Source organism: Bubalus kerabau, chromosome 8 (genome assembly GCF_029407905.1).
Source record: "Bubalus kerabau isolate K-KA32 ecotype Philippines breed swamp buffalo chromosome 8, PCC_UOA_SB_1v2, whole genome shotgun sequence".
Classification (NCBI taxonomy): domain Eukaryota; kingdom Metazoa; phylum Chordata; class Mammalia; order Artiodactyla; family Bovidae; genus Bubalus; species Bubalus kerabau.
The window spans coordinates 91876896-91897159 of NC_073631.1; the positions used below are offsets into that span (position 1 = coordinate 91876896).

The window sequence follows — 20264 nt, forward strand, 5'->3', positions numbered from 1 at the left end:
TTCTTCCAAAGAAGACAAAGAATGGGGTTTGGATAAGAATTCTTTCACATGGTCATAAAGGTGCTGATATTCTCACCAAAATATAGAAACACAGTTTCAGTACTGAGATTTCTGCTGGCATCATGATTTGCAGCTGGTAATTAGCTTTTATTGTTTGCTAGAAGTGTGAAGAAGCAGATACAAAAAATTCTTCACCATTGGAAGGAATGGCCTATTAATTGTGATTGCATGAAAACAAAAACACCTCATGGTGCTGTTTCTCCTGCCAAGTGTAAAGATGGACATATGGCTGGATGAGCTCAATTGGTTGGACCACTGTGTTAAAGAGGCCAAGGTCACAGGTTGAAGTCCAATATGTACCAGCCAGCTCTGCTGCCTTCTGCCCTGCCAAGCATCTTACCAACAGAAACTTTACTGGTAGTCAGACCCTATTGATGTTCTGTCAATTAAAACTTCATACTTGATAAATAGTGAAAAGAAGGTCACCAAGTTCACTCTGTTCTGCCTACTTTGAGTTCATGATTTCCTTAAAACAAAAATATTAAACATACTAATACAGTTCAATTTAAAAATATTCATTGTATTATTTTATGCTTATAAATCATTAGCTTTAATATGCTTATAACCAATGGACTTGCCTGGCAGTCCTGTGGTTAGGGCTCCATGCTTCCAACACAGGGGGCTTAAATTCAATTCCTGGTCTGGGAACTAAGATCCCACGTGCTGTGAGAGGTGGACAAAAATAAAGAAATAAAAATTAAAAAAAAAATGCTTATAATCAACAGTTTGCCCTGGGGACATGATATAACACCTATTTTGGAAAAGCTTATTGTCTTGAGTGTCTTCAGTGGCTGCGCACCCCCCTGGAGCGGGTGAGAGGAGATACCCCATGTCTAAGGTCAGTAGTGGCAGCCGTGAGTAGATACCCCATGTCCAAGGCAAGGAGCAGTGGCTGCTCTTTGCTGGGGCAGCCGTGAAGAGATACTCCACGTCCAAGGTAAGAGAAACCACAGTAAGACATTAGGCGCTGAGAGAGGGCATCAGCATGCAGACAGACTGAAACCACAATTACAGACAACTAGCCAATCTAATCACATGGACCACAGCCATAGGGTCCATGGACTAAGGGAGGCCTTAGTCTAGTTACAGGCCTCTAGGGAGGCCTGGCGTGCTGCAGTCCATGGGGTCACAAAGAGTCGGACATGACTGAACGACTGAACTGAACTGAACTGATTGTCTTGAGCAAAAAGAGAAACTCATGAAACATTTGACAAAAATAAAATAAACTAGAAATAATAGAGAACAGTGTGTGACTAAGACCCTGGAGCAAGAGTTAACATGCACGTTTCCTTGAAATAATTTTTCAGAAACTATATTCATATATATGTTTAGTATCAGTGATAATTTTTAGAACTTCTTTTTAATCAACTAATGTTGATGAAATCATCTTTGCTTCCAATTAAATTATGTAATTAGCGTAAAAGTGAATCTGTGTATGACTCTGTTCCCAGTGTTATCCGGACAATGAGTACCCCGTCTAGGGACATACCCCTCGAACATGCCTAGTCTCATCTGAGTATTGTTGTTGTTGTTTAGCTGCTAAGTTGTATCTGACTTTTATGACCCCATGGACTGCAGAATGCCAGTTCCTCTGCCCTCCACTATCTCCTGGAGTTTGTTCTAATTCCTGTCCATTCAGTCAGTGATGACATCCAACCATCTCATTCTCTGCCCAATTATATAACATTGGGATCTTAGAACAGGCTTGTTTCCTCTTTGTGTGTATTTTTTCAATCTTCCCATGCAATCACTTATCCAATTTCTTTATAAATTATCTCTCAAAAGCTAGTTTTCAATGATATTCTTGAAACTGTAAAATAATATCCTCAGGATAATATTTTCTTTCTACTGTTTTCTTTCTTATTTCTACCTTCCTTTCTCTTTTCTTCTAATAATAATATCCTTTTTTCTCCTTTAAAAAAATTAATCTTTATATGTACCTGAGCTAACCTGACTTGCATAAAAATTTTACCAACTCTTTTACTTCTCCACACACATCTGGATTCTGGTTTCCTGGTTTACGCCAAAGAATGTTCTAAGATCTAACTCAGACTTATGCACTTATCCTTTGCTTAACAACTTTAATTTTTTCCAGAAAATTTTGCTCTTTAAGTGAAAAGTTGTTAAATTATAAAAAAAAAGACCCTTAGAGAAAGATCATAATTTAGTTCATCTCAACATGAGCTATCCAAACAATTTTCACAGATAGAAACATTTGGCAACAAAATGACAAAAGCAAGCTTATATAAGCAAACAGTTTGCAAGTTAAGAAATGTAGATTGTATATAAAATAAATGTACTGAAAACTTTTTGTGTGTACCAAATAAGACAGAGAAGCCATGATGGCAAGTTTTGGAGATGAATGAGTATGAGCTAATCATCATTTGAATGTGGATTTTCTTTTCCTGCAGTGTTTTCTTCATCAATTTTTCAAACACAATGAGGCTCATGGTTATCTTGCACACGAACTGCACTGAAAAGCAAAGCTGTAACTTAGAAAAATCAGTTTTAGGGCAAAATAAAAACTTAACCACAAGAGTGCTTTGAAGTCTATGGAAAATATATACGTGCACATTTTCTATGAAAAGTCACAGAAAATTCAAACTTGTCAACCCACTCACTTGACTTACACACACAAAGAAAAATGCTTTGAGTTTTTCTAAATGTGGCACATAATTCAGGTTTATTTCATGGATAATCTCTGAGTACTGACTTTTATGTTGAGTAAACATGTGTGTCTTAACCTGAAACTACAATTTTAAACTATTACTTAGTGGAGTTAAGTAATATGGAGCATATTTTGGGGGGCATGTTTCTGGATAAAAAAACCATTGTAAAGAAAACAAAGGAATCCTCTGAAAAGTGATACAACTTTAAGTTGTCATTATGAAAACTTACTGATGAGTGATTGTATGGAATGAATCTTTATCCCTGGTCTCAGAGCCCATCTTTGGACACCTAGCAGGGTGAGGGTTCCTTCCCTTCACTCTCCTCTGTGTAGACTTTCCCATCCCTTCAACATTGCTTTTAATGATCTCTTTGTGTATTTCTACTACTGTATTGTAAGATCTTTGTGTCTCTAACACTTAACCCTATACCTGGCTTATAGTTCTTAAATAGATCAATGAATATATATGTCTCCAAATTCCCTTTAACCACTTGCCTCCAGATGCAGGTTACTTCTGGAAGTAGTATCTGTGTTACCTACTCAATCAACTACTGGAAATAGTTGTTTGTCTTCAATTTGTTGTTTAGTCACTGACTCGTGCCCAACTCTTTGCAACCCCATGGACTCTAGCCTGCCAGACTTCACTGTCCAAGGGGTTTCCCAGGCAAGAATCCTGGAGTGGGTTGTCATTTCCTTCTCCAGGGGATCTGCCAGACCCAGGGAACAAACCCACATCTTCTGCATTGGCAGTCAGATTCTTTTCCATCGAGCCACCAGGTAAACCCTTTTTATGACATGTCTTCAGTTACTCAAAATCAATAAAACATTTCACATCTGGAAGCATTTCACATTTCCTCTATCAAAATTATATCTGATAATTTGAGTGGAAACTTACTATAGTGATGAAAAATTCACCTTTTTTCCTTTGAATTTGCCTAAGTGTTGATTGGAATAAAATGCTGGGTTTCTCATTTAGTGATCTGAGATTGTTTACTCTGGGCACCAGATGGTTGTCTCTTCCACTTGAAAATGAAAACATCTGACAGACTCTGTCAGGGCATGTGTCAGCAATGCCACTCATGGGGAAAGTCTTCCAAATGACACACTTGTCTTGGAGGGTGTTTATCTGGAGCATGTGTTACGTCTTCAGATGCCTCAAGTTCACACATTAAAGACATTAGTTCAGCTGTAAATTGTGGCAGGTCTATAGGCTCAATGCTTGAAAGAGATCTTGCTTTGGGAAAATGAACATTTTCACTCTTCTTTTTCTTGCTCAAGTTCTAAAATATATTTATAAACTGAAAGGGGAAAAGAAATTCATATTTTATTTTGGAAAGACTATTCACCTTGCACTGATTTCTTCACATACTGTCAGCCAACCAAATTTTCTTGGAGACTAACGTCTGCTAAGAAATTGTTCCTGGGAGAGCATCCAGATTACCTTCTGTCAGGCACTGCCCCACACTCAGTAGCAAACAATCCTCAAAACATCATTTCATAAAAAGCAACAAAATAGGGTCATTTGTAGAGATGTGGATAGACCTAGAGACTGTCATACAGAGTGAAGTAAATCAGAACGAGAAAAAAAAATACTGTATATTAACACACAGATGTGGAATCTAGAAAAATTGTTCAGATGAACCTATTTTCAGGCCAGAAATAGAGATGTAGATGGAGGGAACAAGAGACCAAACATATGGACACAGGGAAAGGTGGGATAAATTGGGGGATTAGGATTGACATATAAAATAGCTAGCTAGTGGGAAGCTGCTCTGTAACATGGGAAGCTTAGCCAAGTGCTCTGGGATGACCTACAGGGGTGGGATGGGGGGGGTAGGTAGGAGGGAGGTGCAAAAGGGAAGGGATACATGTATACATATGGCTGATTCACTTCTTTGCACAGCAGAGACTAGCACAACATTGTTAAGCAATTATGCGTGTGTGCTAAGTCGCTTCAGTCGTGTCTGACTCTTTGCAACCCTATGGACTGTAGCCTGCCAGGCTCCTCTGTCCACGGGATTGTCCAGGCATGAATAGTGGAGTGTGTTGCCATGTCCTCCTGCAGAGGATCTTCCCAACCTGGGGATCGAACCTATGTCTCTTATGTCTCCTGCACTGGCCGGTGGGTTCTTTACCAGTAGCACCACCTAGGAAGCCCCAGAGCAATGATACTCTGATTTTAAATAAAAAGATAACAAACAAAAAAATCAGGTTGTACTGTGACAATGTGTAAATGTCTAGCTTACATGCATCACAGCTGAGTGCCCCCAAATATTTTAATGCTAAAAATATGTGTGCTCAGTTGTTTAGTATTTTCTAATTGTTTGCGACCCCATGGACTGTAGCCCACCAGGCTCCTTTGTCCGTGGAGTTTTCCCAGCAAGAATACTGGAGTGGGTTGCCATTCCCTTCTCCAGTGGATCTTCCTGACCCAAGGATCAAACCCACATCTCTTGATTCTCCTCCATTGGCAGGCAGATTCTTTACCACTGCACCACCTGGGAAGTCGCAATAATGCAAATATGTTTTAGTTGTCACCCCTCTCTTCCACCCTATAGGACAGCTAACAGCCATTAGGAAGACAAGTCTCTGGTTATAGAGATTGTGATCCTGGAACAATTTATCTCTTTACAATACTGATAACACAATCTTGGCCTCATTAACACTGTGTCCATCTCTCAGGGAAATTATGGTTTGATGGACTGTCATTTCCCGATGGCTCAGGGAGTAAAGAATCTGCCTGCAATTCAGAAGACAGAGGAGATACAGGTTTGATCCATGGGTCAGGAAGATCCCCCGGAGAAGGAAATGGCAACCCACTCCAGTATTCTTGCTTGGAAAATTCAGTGGACAGAGGAGCCTGGTGGGCTGAGATCCATCGGATTGCGAAGAGTCGGACAAGACTGAGCAACGAAGCATGGATTATCATTTCAGTGTGTAACTTCAAGAAGATAAAGAAAGAGGAGAAGGAGGAAGAGGTGGAAGACAAGAGGAAGGATTTCCAATAGATAAAGTGATGTGTTGTAACCACTGTAGTAATTATGATACTATGAAAGCAGTGAAGGATCAAGAAACGGACCGGTTTTAAAGCAACAGAATCACAGTATGACTTAGTATGACTTAATTGTTGCTTTGACAAAACTGAGGTAAAGATAAAGAACAGGAAATTGTATAATATTGCAAGGCCACTCGTCACCACTATAGATTATATGCTCAGTAACTTTTTAGAATGAAACTTACACCAAAGCAGTTCTGAAATTATAAGCTGCAACCTCAGCTTGACAAGGCTTCTTTCACTTTTGAATTGCTCATCTCTCTTAGAATTCTGTCCTTGAGGTGGAGAAGAGTATATCTATGATTCTGTACCATTAGTGAACTGTCTGTCAGCACTGTATAAATAATTAATTATTATTAAAAACTACCATCACCTCTCCTCTTTGTCTCTCACCCCTGAACATGGCCAGCACTTCTCTGATAAACTGCAGGGAACTGGTTTATTATTTGGCTGCTGTGATGAATAGAACATGCCAAGTATGCCCAGGGCAACAGAAAAATTCCAATAATAATAATTGGGTAAAATAACTTCCATGTCACATCAAAACAGGATTATTTGCAACTTAAATATTTTTCAGTGACTTGAAAAACATAATTAGAATATTTTGAGTTTTAGTCTTTACAAAGAGGCAGGAATTAATATTTTGAGCTTTAATCAATCAGCAAATATTTGTTGAGTTTTTACTACTTGTGAAGTGCCTCAACAACTCATTCAAAAGGACTACTCTCTCTCCCGTTCTGGGTCTGAAACTAAGCTCATGTCAAGGAATGGTCTCCCTTCCATAAAGTCTCCTGTACTAACTATGATAATTATTTCATCTTTATACTTGATAAAAATGAAAAAAAATCTAGCACTTCTAGATATAAAATAATTCTAATTATATTAATATTTTCCTCCTTTTTTATCCAAATCATTCTCAAAATATATAATTATTTGATGAAAAAAGAATTATATATAAATATATATATCAGTCAGTCAGTCAGTTCAGTCACTGTGGCCACTGCTGAGTTTTCCAAATTTGCTGGTGTATTGCGTGCAACACTTTCACAGCATTTTAGGATTTGAAATAGCTCAACTGGAATTTCATCACCTCCACTAGCTTTTATTCATAATAATGCTTCCTAAGGCCCACTTGACTTCACATTCCAGGATGTCTGGCTCTAGGTGAGTGATCACACCATCATGATCATCTGGGTCATGAAGATCTTTTTTGTAGTTTTTCTGTGTATTCTTGCCACCTTTTCTTAATATCTTCTGCTTCTCTTAGGTCCATATCATTTCTGTCCTTTGTTGAGCCCATCTTTGCATGAAATGTTCCCTTGGTATCTCTAATTTTCTTGAAGAGATCTCTAGTCTTTCCCATTCTATTGTTTTCCTCTATTTCTTTGCACTGATCACTGAGGAAGGCTTTCTTACCTCTTCTTGCTATTCTTTGTAACTCTGCATTCAAATGGGTATATCTTTCCTTTTCTCCTTTACTTTTGGCTTCTCTTTTCACAGTTATTTGTAAGGCCTCCTCAGACAGTCATTTTGCTTTTTAGCATTTCTTTTTCTTGGGAATGGTCTTGATCTCTGTCTCTTGTACAATGTCATGAACCTCCATCCATAGTTCATCAGGCACTCTGTCTATCATATCTAGTCTCTTACATCTATTTCTCACTTCCACTGTATAATTGTTAGGGATTTGATTTATGTCATACCTGAGATGTCTAGTCATTTTCCCTACTTTCTTCAATTTAATCTGAATTTGGCAATAAGGAGTTCATGATCTGAGCCAGTCAGCTCCCAATCTTGTTTTTGCTGATTGTAAATAGCTTCTCTATCTTGGCTGCAAAGAATATAATCAGTCTGATTTCGTTTTTGACCATCTGATGATGTTCATGTGTAGAGTCTTTTCTTGTGTTGTTGGAAAAGGGTATTTGCTATGACCAGTGCATTCTCTTGGCAAAACTCTATTAGCCTTTTCCTTGCTTCCTACTGTACTCCAAGGCCAAATTTCCCTGTTACTCCAGGTGTTTCTTGACTTCCTACTTTTGCATTCCAGTCTACTATAATGAAAAGGACATCTTTTTTGGGTGTTAGGTCTAGAAGGTCTTGTAGGTCTTCATAGAACTGTTCAACTTCAGCTTCTTCAGCATTACTGGTTGGGACATAGACTTAGATTACCGTGATATTGAGTGGTTTGCCTTGGAAATGAATAGAGATCTTTCATACACACACGCACACATTCTGGCAGTTACTTTAAGTGTGATGGAGAATAGACAATGGATTTTTATTAACCATTATGACATATTCATGTTTAATTCTCTTTTCTTAAAGATTTCATTTCAGTTCAGTTGCTCAGTCATGTACGACTCTTTGCAACCCCATGAATTGCAGCACGCCAGGCCTCCTTGTCCATCACCAACTCCCGAAATTCACCCAAACTCAGGTCTATCGAGTCGGTGATGCTATATACATATATACATACAAATATATATGTTATACATACAATGACAATATCTAATGAAATGAAAAACACTTGGAAATAGTGAAAATGAGTAGAAAATTTACCAGAAATGACAAAACACTGGAAGGTTCTTATCTTAAACCTCAAGTGATGGTCATGAGAACAGAGTCTACATATTCAGGGGACAATCCTAGCCCCACTTCCATTACCATCTGTTAGAAGCACTGTGGGTGAGTTGACAGCATTCTGAAAATTCTCATGAATAGTGCAAAATTTTCAGAAAAGTGACAGTGCTGATTTTTCTCATTGTTTTCCCATTTTAGATTAGGGAGAGCAGAAGTAGCTTGTGGGAAGATGGGGATGAAGAAATCAGGGCTAAAGATCTCTCACAAAAAAACTCTATAGTTATTTGGGGGGAAGATTTGAACTACCAGAGTACCCTGGACATTTCACCCATGCTAGAGAGGAGAGATGAGCTTCCCAGGTGGTGTTAGTGGTAAAGAACCCACCTGCAAAAGCAGGAAACATAAGAAATGAGGATTCAATCCTGGGTTGGGAAGATCCATGAGAAGAGGGCATGGCAACCCACTCCAGCATTCATGCCTGGAGAATCCCATGAGCAGAGGAGCCTAGTGGTCTGTGGTCCATGGGCGCATAAAGAGTCAAACACGACTTAAGAGACTTGGCATGCAGACAAAATTGGAGAGATGCAAACTCTATTAACAAAAGACTCACAAAGCTTCAGAACTGCCTTTTCTTCTTCCTCATCCCTTCTCTCGGTTTGTGGAAGTATAGAATACAAGGCTTTAGGGATATTACAGCCTAGAGGGCTATCAAAGAGAATCTACCTATATATCAGAGCACACAGAAATTTTGAGAAAGAATTCTGTATTAAGTGTGGACAAGATGAAAACAAATGGTTTGTTAATTGTGGAGATAAATGATAACAAAGAAGCACATTCTATATGTAAAAGAAAGGTGTAGAACTTTCTAAATGAAAGGCAACATGAAGGATATATTTTTGTTTTTAGTTTTTTTTCAGTTTTATTGATATAATCAACATGTACCATTTTATAAGGGTTGGGCTTCACTGGTGGCTAAGTGATAAAGAACTTGTCTGCCAATGCAGGAGACACGGGTTTGATCCCTGGATCAGGAAGATCCCCTGGAGAAGTAAATAGCAACCCACTCCAGTATTCTTGCCTGAAAAATCCCATGGGCAGAGGAGTCTGGTGGGCTATAGTCCATGGGGTTGCAAAAAGAGTCGGACATGACTTCATGACTGAACAACAAATACAAGTGGTGCAGCATGATGAGTTGATACATGTACATATTACTAAGTGATTACAATGATAAATTGACTTATGATCTCATCCCCTCCCATAATTATCTTTTTCTCTTTTGTGTGTGTGATAAGACATTTGAGAGCTACTCTGTTAGCAACTTTCCAGTATACAATACAGTACTGTTAACAATAGTCCCCATGCTATAGATTAGAGTCTCAGAGTTTATTCATTTTATACCTGGAAGTTTTTGATTTTGTTTTGAAAAAAACTCCATAGCACCACAAATTATTTTAATGCAACATAAATTTTATGATCAATTTAGATATAGCAAATCTTAAGATCAGACATCGGAGAAGGCAATGGCACCCCACTCTAGTACTCTTGCCTGGAAAACCCCATGGACAGAGGAGCCTGGTAGGCTGCAGTCCATGGGGTCGCTAAGAGTTGGGCATGACTGAGCTACTTCACTTTCACTTTTCACTTTCATGCATTGGAGAAGGACACGGCAACTCACTCCAGTACTTTTGCCTGGAGAATCTCATGGATGGAGGAGCCTGGTGGGCTGCTGTATATGGGGTCGCACAGAGTCGGACATGACTGAGCGACTTAGCAGCAGACTTAGCAGCAAGGTCAGACATTAAATGACAAAACAACTCCTGGGGGTAAAAGGGAGATGGTGCAACCCACTCCAGTGTTCTTGCCTGGAGAATCCCAGGGACGGGGGAGACTGGTGGGCTGCCGTCTATGGGGTCGCACAGAGTCAGACACGACTGAAGTGACTTAGCAGCAGCAGCAGAGTCAAGGAAACACATTGAGACCCAAAATTGTGCCAAGGTAGAACTAACAATTAGACAGCACAGGACAGAGGAGACCTGGCAGAAAACTGCTCTCCACACTGTGTATTTTCCAGTTGGCTTTCACTGTGCTGTGTCCCCAGGGGCCAACCAGAATAAGCTACATGGATCAAAGTGATGCCTTGTTCTGAGGATTCCAGTTGTGCGTAGTCACTGGAAAGCAACAGCAGAGATTGGAGAAAGGCAGAAGGAGGTTTGAGGATGTTACGCCTGGACAACTCCTTAAAGGACCAGGGTGGGCTAATTGCCTCCTTATACCAAGCCATAGACCCTCTCCAAAGTGAATATTCTCTCTCTCTCTCTGAGTTTCTCTAACCACTTTCCTCTCCCAATTTCAGGCCTAGGGCAGGTAATTGTTCTCCCACCTCCACCACCCTATTACTAAGTTCCCTATTACAGCATTATCCCTTGTGGTTTTCTTACAATCTGCCCCTGCATTTATGAACCGTTTATTTATTATTAGACTCTTCTCAAATTACCCAATTGGACACAGTTCCATTTCCTGACTGGTAACACTGACATAGAACAAAGACTTGAGACAACATAATGATATTAATGTAATAGAGATGCTAATAGATTAAAATGTAATATTATTAAGAAATTACTATGAGCCAGGTGCTTTTAATGTGCCTTACATATTTCTTCACCAGATATCAACACAACAAAGGAAATTATTTTTGTCATCCTTTGTCTGCATTTCTCATAGGAAGAAGTCTGAAGAAGATCACTTGGCTAAGTCAAACAAGTAGGAAGTCGACAAGCTAGAATTTTAATCCAGTCATTCTGAATGCCTTCACTCTTCACTGTATTCTTTTACCTTCTGTGAAAAATGTGGAGGACAGAGACAGTCTAATGAAGGCTAAATGGCATCTCAGAAGTTAAGAACCTAGCGAATGGGGCAGAAAAAGTATTAGTCAAAAATATAGCAAAGCAATGTTCTTTAAAATTAAGAGATGAAATTGCAGCCTGTTCTAGAAAAATGTACTCAGACCTACAGATGCCAAGACTATTAAGTCTTAAGCATAAAAATACTCTTCTTTATAGATTTTTTTCCTCTTAGAGTGCCTTTTAGGAAATAATATCTCCTGTAGTAAAACAGAAAACATTTATGTAACATCCAGAATTCTTTCAGTTTGATTTTGCTTTCTTTGTGTTTTTCTTCCCCTACTATTTGCTTCAGCATTAAAATGGTTGCTTTTAATTACCAAGTAGTATTTATATTATGATCACACTCTTATAATATTATTTCTATCTTTCTCTGCTTTCTACATATATATGTGTAGGAAAATTATGATTATCCAATGTTAATGGAGATTATTTCTGAGTGGTGGATTTGGATATTTCGCTTTTTTCCTTATAAAGAGCATGGATCATTTTTACAAGAATAATGACATTATCCTTTCTAACATGAAAAATATACATGATTTTTGCATTTAAAAGTAGTGTTAACTACAAAGAACAACATTTATTCCTTGCTATATATAGAAAGTACTATATAGCAAAGAAGGTAAATAAATGGGATATATATATATATACATATATATATATTATACTATACTATTATACTATTCTTGGTATCTCAAAGCAATTAAAGTAAGTATCTTTATGTTCCTAAAATATTAATTTATTTTTTAATCTTTGTAGCTCTAATCAATTGAGTTTCACTTAATTTTCTCTCTAAAGTCTGAGAGTCTCATAGCAGTTAAAGAGTTCTCATTATGAGTTCAAATTCTCAATGATAATATGCTTGATGTAAAATTGTTAAGTATTGATCTAACTTTACCCTGCTTCCAGAACATTTTTTGGACGTGAAGAAAAGCAAAATGTCCTTACTTTTTCTGTATAGATAGATAGATAGATATTTTCTTTCTTTGTTAAACTAAATTCTTTTTTTTTTTTAAAGAAATAGCAAGTTCTTTATTAGTGATGACTTGGTACTTGTAAAATAGATAATTCATAATACTTTTTCCCCTGTCAAATCACTCAGATTTGTTGTGAATTGGGCTTGGATCCACTTTTTAAAATACCAATACCTGGTCCACCCCAGAGATTCTGATTCATTTGGTCTAGGTATATCCTGAGCATAAGAATTTTTTTTAAAAAATCATGCATTTTATGTATAGCATATCTCATTTTAAAAAATTAGCTAAATTTTTAAAAAGAAAAAACCTAGGATATTAGTAAGATGAATTCCATTTCATTATTTTTCAGTAATACATTTATTTTTTGGCTTGTGTTAGAAAATTATACATTCACACAATGACTTGTTATGAATCTATAAAAAATAACAAAGAATAATTTTTTAAACATTATATTTCTACTGAGTATCAAAGTTAAACTTGTGCTCATAGGATGGAAATTACTGCTTTGCCTTCATATGCTTAACTTGATGCTCATTTATTTATGAGCTATATGTATGTTTCTGATAAAAATTTTAGGTTAAAATACTAAAAATTGTTTATTAAAAAACTTGAATGTGGAAAGTCAATTCTGTATTCCTGCTTTTCATAAGAGACTATTGAGATTGCAATTCAGCCAAAAAGTCATTCATTTAACAGATGTTTATTGAGCCCTTCCTCCTCAGACAGTGCATCGGGTTGCAGCCTTGATGAATAGGAGAATGCCCCTGTTGCATGGAGCTTACTTTTCAGCAGGAGAGAAAGCCAACCAATTAATTGTGTTGTTTGAGGTAGCTGGAAGCACAAATTATTGATGTTGTTTAAATGCAACCAAGGATTATGTGTCAATCTAGGGAAAAGCAGATTTAAAATCAAACACCACCACCACTACTTTTTTGGGAGATGATGTCTTGCGTTAAAGTGTTTTATTTTATGAGCTATTTCTTTGAAAGGTCCAGTTACAGTTGTATTAAAGATGGTGTCATTATAAGGACTTTCATATTTATTAACAAAACAGAAGCAGACTCACAGACATAGAAAACAAACTTATGACTACCAAAGGAGTAAGGGGGTGTGTTAGTCACTCATTCATGCCCAACTCTTTGTGACCCCATGGACTGTAGGGGTCCTCTATCTGTGGAGATTCTCCAGGCAAGAATAGTGGAGTAGATAGCCCTTCCCTTCTCCAAGGAGTCATCCCAACCCAGGGATCAAACCTGAGTCTCCTGCATTGCAGGCAGATTCTTTACCATCTGAGCCACCAGGGAAGCCACCAGAGAAGGGAGTATTAGGAGTTTGAGATTAGCATATACAAACTACTGTGTATAAAAGATATAAACAACAAAGTCTTACTGTATAGCACAGTGAACTATATCCAATATCCTGTAATAAACCATAATGGAAAAGAATATGAAAAAGAGTATATATGTGTATACACACACACACACACACACACACACACATATATATACACACATATCTAAATCACTTTGCTGTACACCAGAAATAAATACAACATTGTAAATCAACTATATTTCAAAAACAAACTAAACAAAAACAAACAACCATGATAATTAGTTCTTAAACCATTCTAGTCCTGGAAATTTGGGTGTCTCTTTTGGAGCAACTGAAGATTCTAACTTGATAATCACTTAGATTTAAACTTGTGATTATTTAAGGACAAAAATGTGTTAAGAAAGGAAAGCTTTCTACTAGCCATAACTTTCTATCTTTTATTTTCCATAGATATTGTCAGGAAAGCTTGTTAGATTTAGACATGGGCAAAGAGATTCCTGGGTGTCCTTTCAGAGGACTGCTGGATATCACCAGTGTATCTCTGGGGAAATATCTGATTCTGCAGGGATATGCCCTTCTGATTGTCTTTCTCCTCAGTAGAGTGATTTACAGCTCTGTAGGGATAAAATGGCAACCCACTCCAATATTGTTGCCTGGAAAATTCCCTGGACAGGGAGCCTAGCAGTCTACAGTCCATGAGGTTGCAGAGTCTGACATGACTGAGCACACACAGGAGTAAAATATTAGGTTGTAGGAAACTGAGAATAATGCAAATTATCCTTGTCAAGGGTGATTTATACTCTGTAGAAAAGATGACTCAAAGCTTTGCATTTGATTACTCTATGGGGTATTAAACTGCTTTGCATTTATTAGCAAATGTATTTCAGTGTTTCCAGTTGCCTGTACTATACACATATGTCTGATCTTCAAATTCTCTTTAAACAGGTTCCAACATCTTACTCATTTCCTCACTAATTAATAAATTAAATAAAATCTTTGACATATGCTCATTTTATATTTGTATGAGAGTCATGATGTACTATTTGAAAATTGTACTTAAGCAATATGGAATGCTGGCCTAAACAATGTCTGAATTTAGGGAACATTTTTGTTTTGTTTAGTTTTGTTTTTAATAAAAAACAAAACATGAAGGCCTATTTCAGAAAAGTTGCTTTAATGTACTAAATATAAAATTTACCTTGCTTTAAAGGATTTATTCTGTATATTTACATTTAAATTTGTTTAAATCACTCAATTTTTTTTCTCTATTTGAAAGACAAATCAGTAAGATATTTTGTCAATGATATGGAGCACATAGGAAAAATAGAAAAGAAGCAATTAAGAGACCCTTGATAATATGAAATGTCCATTCTTTATGATTCTACCTAAAGTTACCATAATTGAATGAAAGTGTGGAAACTGAAATCAAATTTACAGTTCCTTATCATTGTTATGCAATTTTAAAAGCACTTTTGACTCACTATTTTATTTATCACCTTGACAGCATCAGAGGCAGATGGATAATGTATCAAATTCTGTATGTTAAAAAGCACCAAGGGGTTAAATGACTTCTATTCCGATAATGGAACAATGAAGAGCTTGCAATACGATGAACAGGTCTCAGGTCTTCTGTTACATGATTGAGTTGTGCTCATCTCTTTTTACTATAATATATGCTGAAATTATGGATGAAATATCACTCCCAGCCTTTTTTGGTTTTGCTCAATGAGTGCCCGTTACTTGGCTTAAGTTGGTAAGAGGATTCTTTTTCACTAAATAATGCAAGAGTTCCTAGTGACACAGAAAAGAACAAGGAGCTTTTGTTTTACCAGCAAAGCTTATGCAGAATTTGGTTATTTTGTAATTTAAACAAATTGCTAAATAGCAGCTTTGGTTTTAATGTGTTTCTCTCTTTGTGCACTTGAAAGCTTTTGGGATCATGTTCAATTTTTAATCTTTTTAAAGAGTGAAATAAAAAGCAGGGAGTTCCCAACAGTTTAGTGAAGAGATTTTTTTTTTTTATTCCACAAAGGCTTAAGATCTTAAGGTGGAGGAGAAAAGTGAAGGTTAACAATAAAATCCAATAGTTTTTTTTCCTTCTGATAATTTCAGCAAATTTCAGAGAAAAGGACATTTATTATTTTATCAATTCAATATATTTTCTAAATACTTCTGTGTCAACCATTGTGGTAAGTGCTGGTGGCAGCAAGTACAACATGGAATAAGATTTGCTTCTTGAATGTAAGGGAATTCTAGAAAGGAAAACAGAACAAAGAGCAAATAAGAAAGAGGAGACTGTAGCTTGAAAAGTGCTGCACCTGGGATATGTATAGAGCATATTGGGCTTCCCTAGTGGCTCAGTGGTAAGAACTTGCCTGCCAATGCAGGAGATGCAGGTTCAGTCCCTGAGTTGGGAAGATCCCCTGAAGGAGGAGATGGCAACGCACTCCAATATTCTTGCCTGGAGAATTCCATGGACAGAGGAAGCTGGCAAGTTACAGTCTATAGGGTTGCAAAAAGTCAAATATGCCTTAGTGACTAAACAACAACAACAACAACAAAAATAGAGCATATTGGAGCACAAAGCAGAGAAACAATCCAGGTCTTGCTAGCCAGAATATGGTTTTTCCAATAGTCATGTATGGATGTAAGAGTTGACTATAAAGAAGGTTGGAACACATGTATACCTGTGGCGGATTCATTTTGATATTTGGCAAAACTAATACAGTTATGTAAAGTTTAAAAATAAAATAAAATTAAAAAAAATAAAAATAAACTTAGATCTTTAATTCAAAAAAAAAAAAAATAAATAAATAAGGTTGAGCACCAAAGAATTGATGCTTTGGAACTGTAGTGTTGGAGAAGACTCTTGAGAGTCCCTTGGACAGCAAGGAGATCCAACCAGTCAATCCTAAATGAAATCAGTCCTGTATATTCATTGGAAGGACTGATGCTGAAGTTCCAATTATTTAGTATTGAAGTATTGGATGTGAAGAGTCGACTCATTAGAAAAGACCCTGATGCTGGAAAAGATTGAAGGTGGGAGGAGAAGGGGATGACAGAGGATAAGATGGTTGGATGGCATCACCAGCTAAATGGACATGAGTTTGAGCAAGCTCCAGGAGATGGTGAAGGACAGGGAAGCCTGGTGTGCTGCAGTCCACGGGGTGGCAAAGAGTCCAACACCACTGAGCAACTGAACAACAAGAGGCAAGGGATTTTAATCCTTGAACCCAACATATCCAAATCCAGAACCCAACGTGTCCAAACCTGAACTTATTAAATCCCCCTAAAATCACTTCTTCTTCCTACAATTTCTTTTTCCTCTTCTTTTCCTGCGTCCCAAGGTCAGTGAAGGATTTTTCGTTGGTGTCCTGGTCTATGAAACTTCGAGGAGATAGCAAGGTTGGAAATATAGATTTGACAGTTGTCACTGTATCTTTGTCTCTCTAAAAATGTCTGTGTGCATGCTTAGTCACTCAGTCGTGTCCGACTCTTTGTGACCGCCCCTCCCCCCCATGGACTGTAGCCCGCCAGGCTCCTCCATCCCTGGAATTCTTCAGGCAAGAATACTGGACTGGATAAACATTCCCTTCTCTAGAGGATCTTCCCAACCCAGGCACTGAACCCAGACCTCCTGGATTTCAGGCAGATTCTCTTACCATTTGAGCCACTTGGGAGGCCATAGGTCCATGGACCATATCACATATTCCTGGAAATGTCTCATTTGTAGAAACGTAATCCAAACAGGAACTCCAATTTGTACTTGTGTCCTTTATCCTGTCTTTTATTTAATCAGAAAAATTCATTTGTTGCAAGCCTTAATCATTGTAAACCTTGAGCAATTAATAAACCACTCCAAAATAATTAGCTTGTAAGCAAAATAGAGGATTAACCTTTTAAGGTAACATTTTTATTTTCAACTAAGGATACAAACTTTTAATTTTTTTTTAGTTTTTAAAATTTTTTCTGACTCAAATAGTGTCTCCAAATCTCTCATAATTTTTTTAATTGGTGATAAAAATGAAAATTATATCACCCGAGACACGAAATGACTGATGGAATAGTCAGAATTGTCAGGGAATGAACAATCACATGTCCATTTTTATTGCATTGTACATTACACTTCTAGTCACCAAACTGAGTGATACAGTCTATTAATTAGATCAAGTTAAATAAGAATTTGATAATCTGTAATGAAAAAAAATTAAAGGAAGAAAAATAATCACCAAATTTCTCCTAAGCACTTGTGTTGGAAAAAGAATGAGAAGTTATCTGTACAAGAAAGGAAGAATAATTAAATGAACTCTGCTCATTTTCTTAACACATCTGCAGCTAAGTGAAGAGGGTTGTCAGTGGTGTTCCTTTCTTTTGGTTAAGATCAGTTTGTATACTGAGAATTCTAGGTGGATAAGAAGCATAGGACAAGACCTTGAAAATATCATGCTTTTATCCTGAAAATGTCATTTTCTCTGTAGGAGGTATTCTTTGGGGAGCCCAGAGAGATTCCTATTTCTCCCAGATAGCAATGAGTCTTCCTATAAATTTCTACCTTTTAATTTGTCTTGTTCTGTATGGTAACCACTACTTAGCTTCTGGAAATTGGAAAAAGACTGCTCAGTTAATAAATAAAAATAATATTTTTTTCTGCTCTGTTCAGTTGAGTATCTTTTCTGGCAGTATGCTGGAATAAAAAATAATCATACTGTCAATACATGGTCTGTGATCTTAAATCAGGGCCAAAGCAAGATAGAACAAGTGAGATGTTAATTTATATTTTATTTTATGAAACTCTGTGACCCACATCCTTGTGTATGAGATATGTGAAATATATATTTTCAGAAGATGAAATGTGTACAGGGACTCTTCCCACTGTGCCTTCAGAGGCTAAAAAATACCCTTCCTGATGTGATTAAGTAAAGTCCATTAAAACATTCCACACATGGTTTTCTCTGGAATTAAAATTCCATAAAAAGAGATTCTGTGGTTTAATCTCTCACTGGTAGGAAAACTGACTAAATTGATTTCATTTTATATGAAGCTTCTCTCAGGGTGGCAAATGAATGATGGAAGTAAGGCCACAGGATCTTTAATCTTAACAGATGATTTTCAACTTTTTGATTAGTTTTGATACAATCACTGATAAATACTTGATTAACTCATCTCCCTTTATTCATTCAAACAAAGTCCTCACCAAGCCAAGAAACTTGGAACTATTTTTAGGAATCAAAGTCTCCAGAATTTTCTTGTGCTCCTTTCTTCCAGCTCTATGGTCTTTTCAAATTAAAAAATACCTAAAAATGGCATGCAATTCAAGTTAAATATGGCTGATTTCTAGTCATCCATTAATAAATATTGTTCATCTTACCACCTAAATATTGAAAGTATGATTAAAGACCAGGAATGATAAATATTACAGAAATTTGATTTTCATCTTCTAGTACCCATAATGTAGGGGAGGGAAACACAAAAATTACATGAAGTACAACGACTGTAACATAAGCCCAGATACTCTGGGAAAGCACATCTACATTCAAAACAGAGATAAATCTCTTCATGAGGGATAAAATGTACCATATTAAATGATGACTTCATCAACAATTTAGAATAAATAAAATAATTACCTGCATAGAGAGCTTTCTTATCAGATTCTATGATCTATGACAAGATCATTCGAAACTGCATTGAGTAAAAGCGTTTTGCTGTTTGGAAGGACAGGACAGACGATGGGGTAGGGGTAATCTCTGGCACTGTGATCTTTCAAGGATGGATGTTGGCCTGTGGGAGAATCAGGCTCAAGAGTCCTATTTCTCTTAATGATATTTCTGATAAGACCTAGGTCAGAGTAGCTCTAAGATCACACCCTCTAATTAATGAATATCCTGAGTTCAGTGACTCAGTGTTGCCAGTTAAGGGAAAGCTATAAGATTTCACAGTCTTCTGGATTTGTTCTCCATGGGGTAAGCCTTACTAGAAAGCTGCACCCTTCTCTGTAGGCTCAAGCTGAGAGTTATTTATCTACAACACGAAAATACTTCTTAAGAGATCATTTTGAATATATTCCAATAACGTATTTTCTTGTTTTGTTTTTCTAACTTTTTATTTTTATCTTGGAGTATAGTTGATTAACAAAGTTGTGTTCGTTTCAAGTGTACAGCAAAGTGATCCAGTTATACGGATACATGTATCTAATTTTTTTCAAATTCTTTTCACATTTATGTTCTGACATAATATTGAGCAGAGTTCCCTGTGCTATGCAGTAGGTCTTTGTTGGTTATCCACTTTAAATATAGCAGTGTATACATCAGTGCCAAATTCCCGAACTGTTCCTTTCCCTGCAACCTCTCCCCTGGTAACCATAAGTTTGTCTAATAACGTATTTTCAGTGAAGTACTCATGGTTTCAAGTTTTTATGCTACAATCTAGCTATAATTATTTTAGGTTGGAATATTTTTAAATGCATATAATTTAATGGACATATTAATTATGATTTTCTGTTTAGTAAAATATTCATAGCATATTTGATGCTGAAGCATGTAATTTGCCCTCTAATTTCCTAGATAAATAGGTTATTATATATAAATTTAGGCTGCAGTTTCTAAATGTAGTTTATTTTAGACTTATTAGTCATAAAACAAATACTTAAAAATGAAGATAACAGTTGAGAAGGAATCCTCCAGAATTTTTTTCCTGAAAAT

At 36.8% G+C, this 20264-nt stretch overlaps 1 long non-coding RNA gene across 3 annotated transcripts; it reads right to left on the minus strand.

The window, feature by feature from the left end:
• Nucleotides 1-638: 638 nt before the first annotated feature.
• LOC129658621 (uncharacterized) lies at nt 639-19390 on the minus strand. Of its 3 annotated transcripts, none has more exons than XR_008717448.1 (3): nt 19191-19390; nt 17229-17350; nt 639-723 (listed from the first exon to the last, which is right to left on the minus strand). It is a non-coding gene; the product is annotated as an uncharacterized LOC129658621 (long non-coding RNA). The 3 variants fall into 3 exon arrangements; XR_008717450.1 differs by lacking the exon at nt 639-723 and adding an exon at nt 15613-16053; XR_008717449.1 differs by lacking the exon at nt 639-723 and adding an exon at nt 16776-16953.
• Nucleotides 19391-20264: the final 874 nt, after the last annotated feature.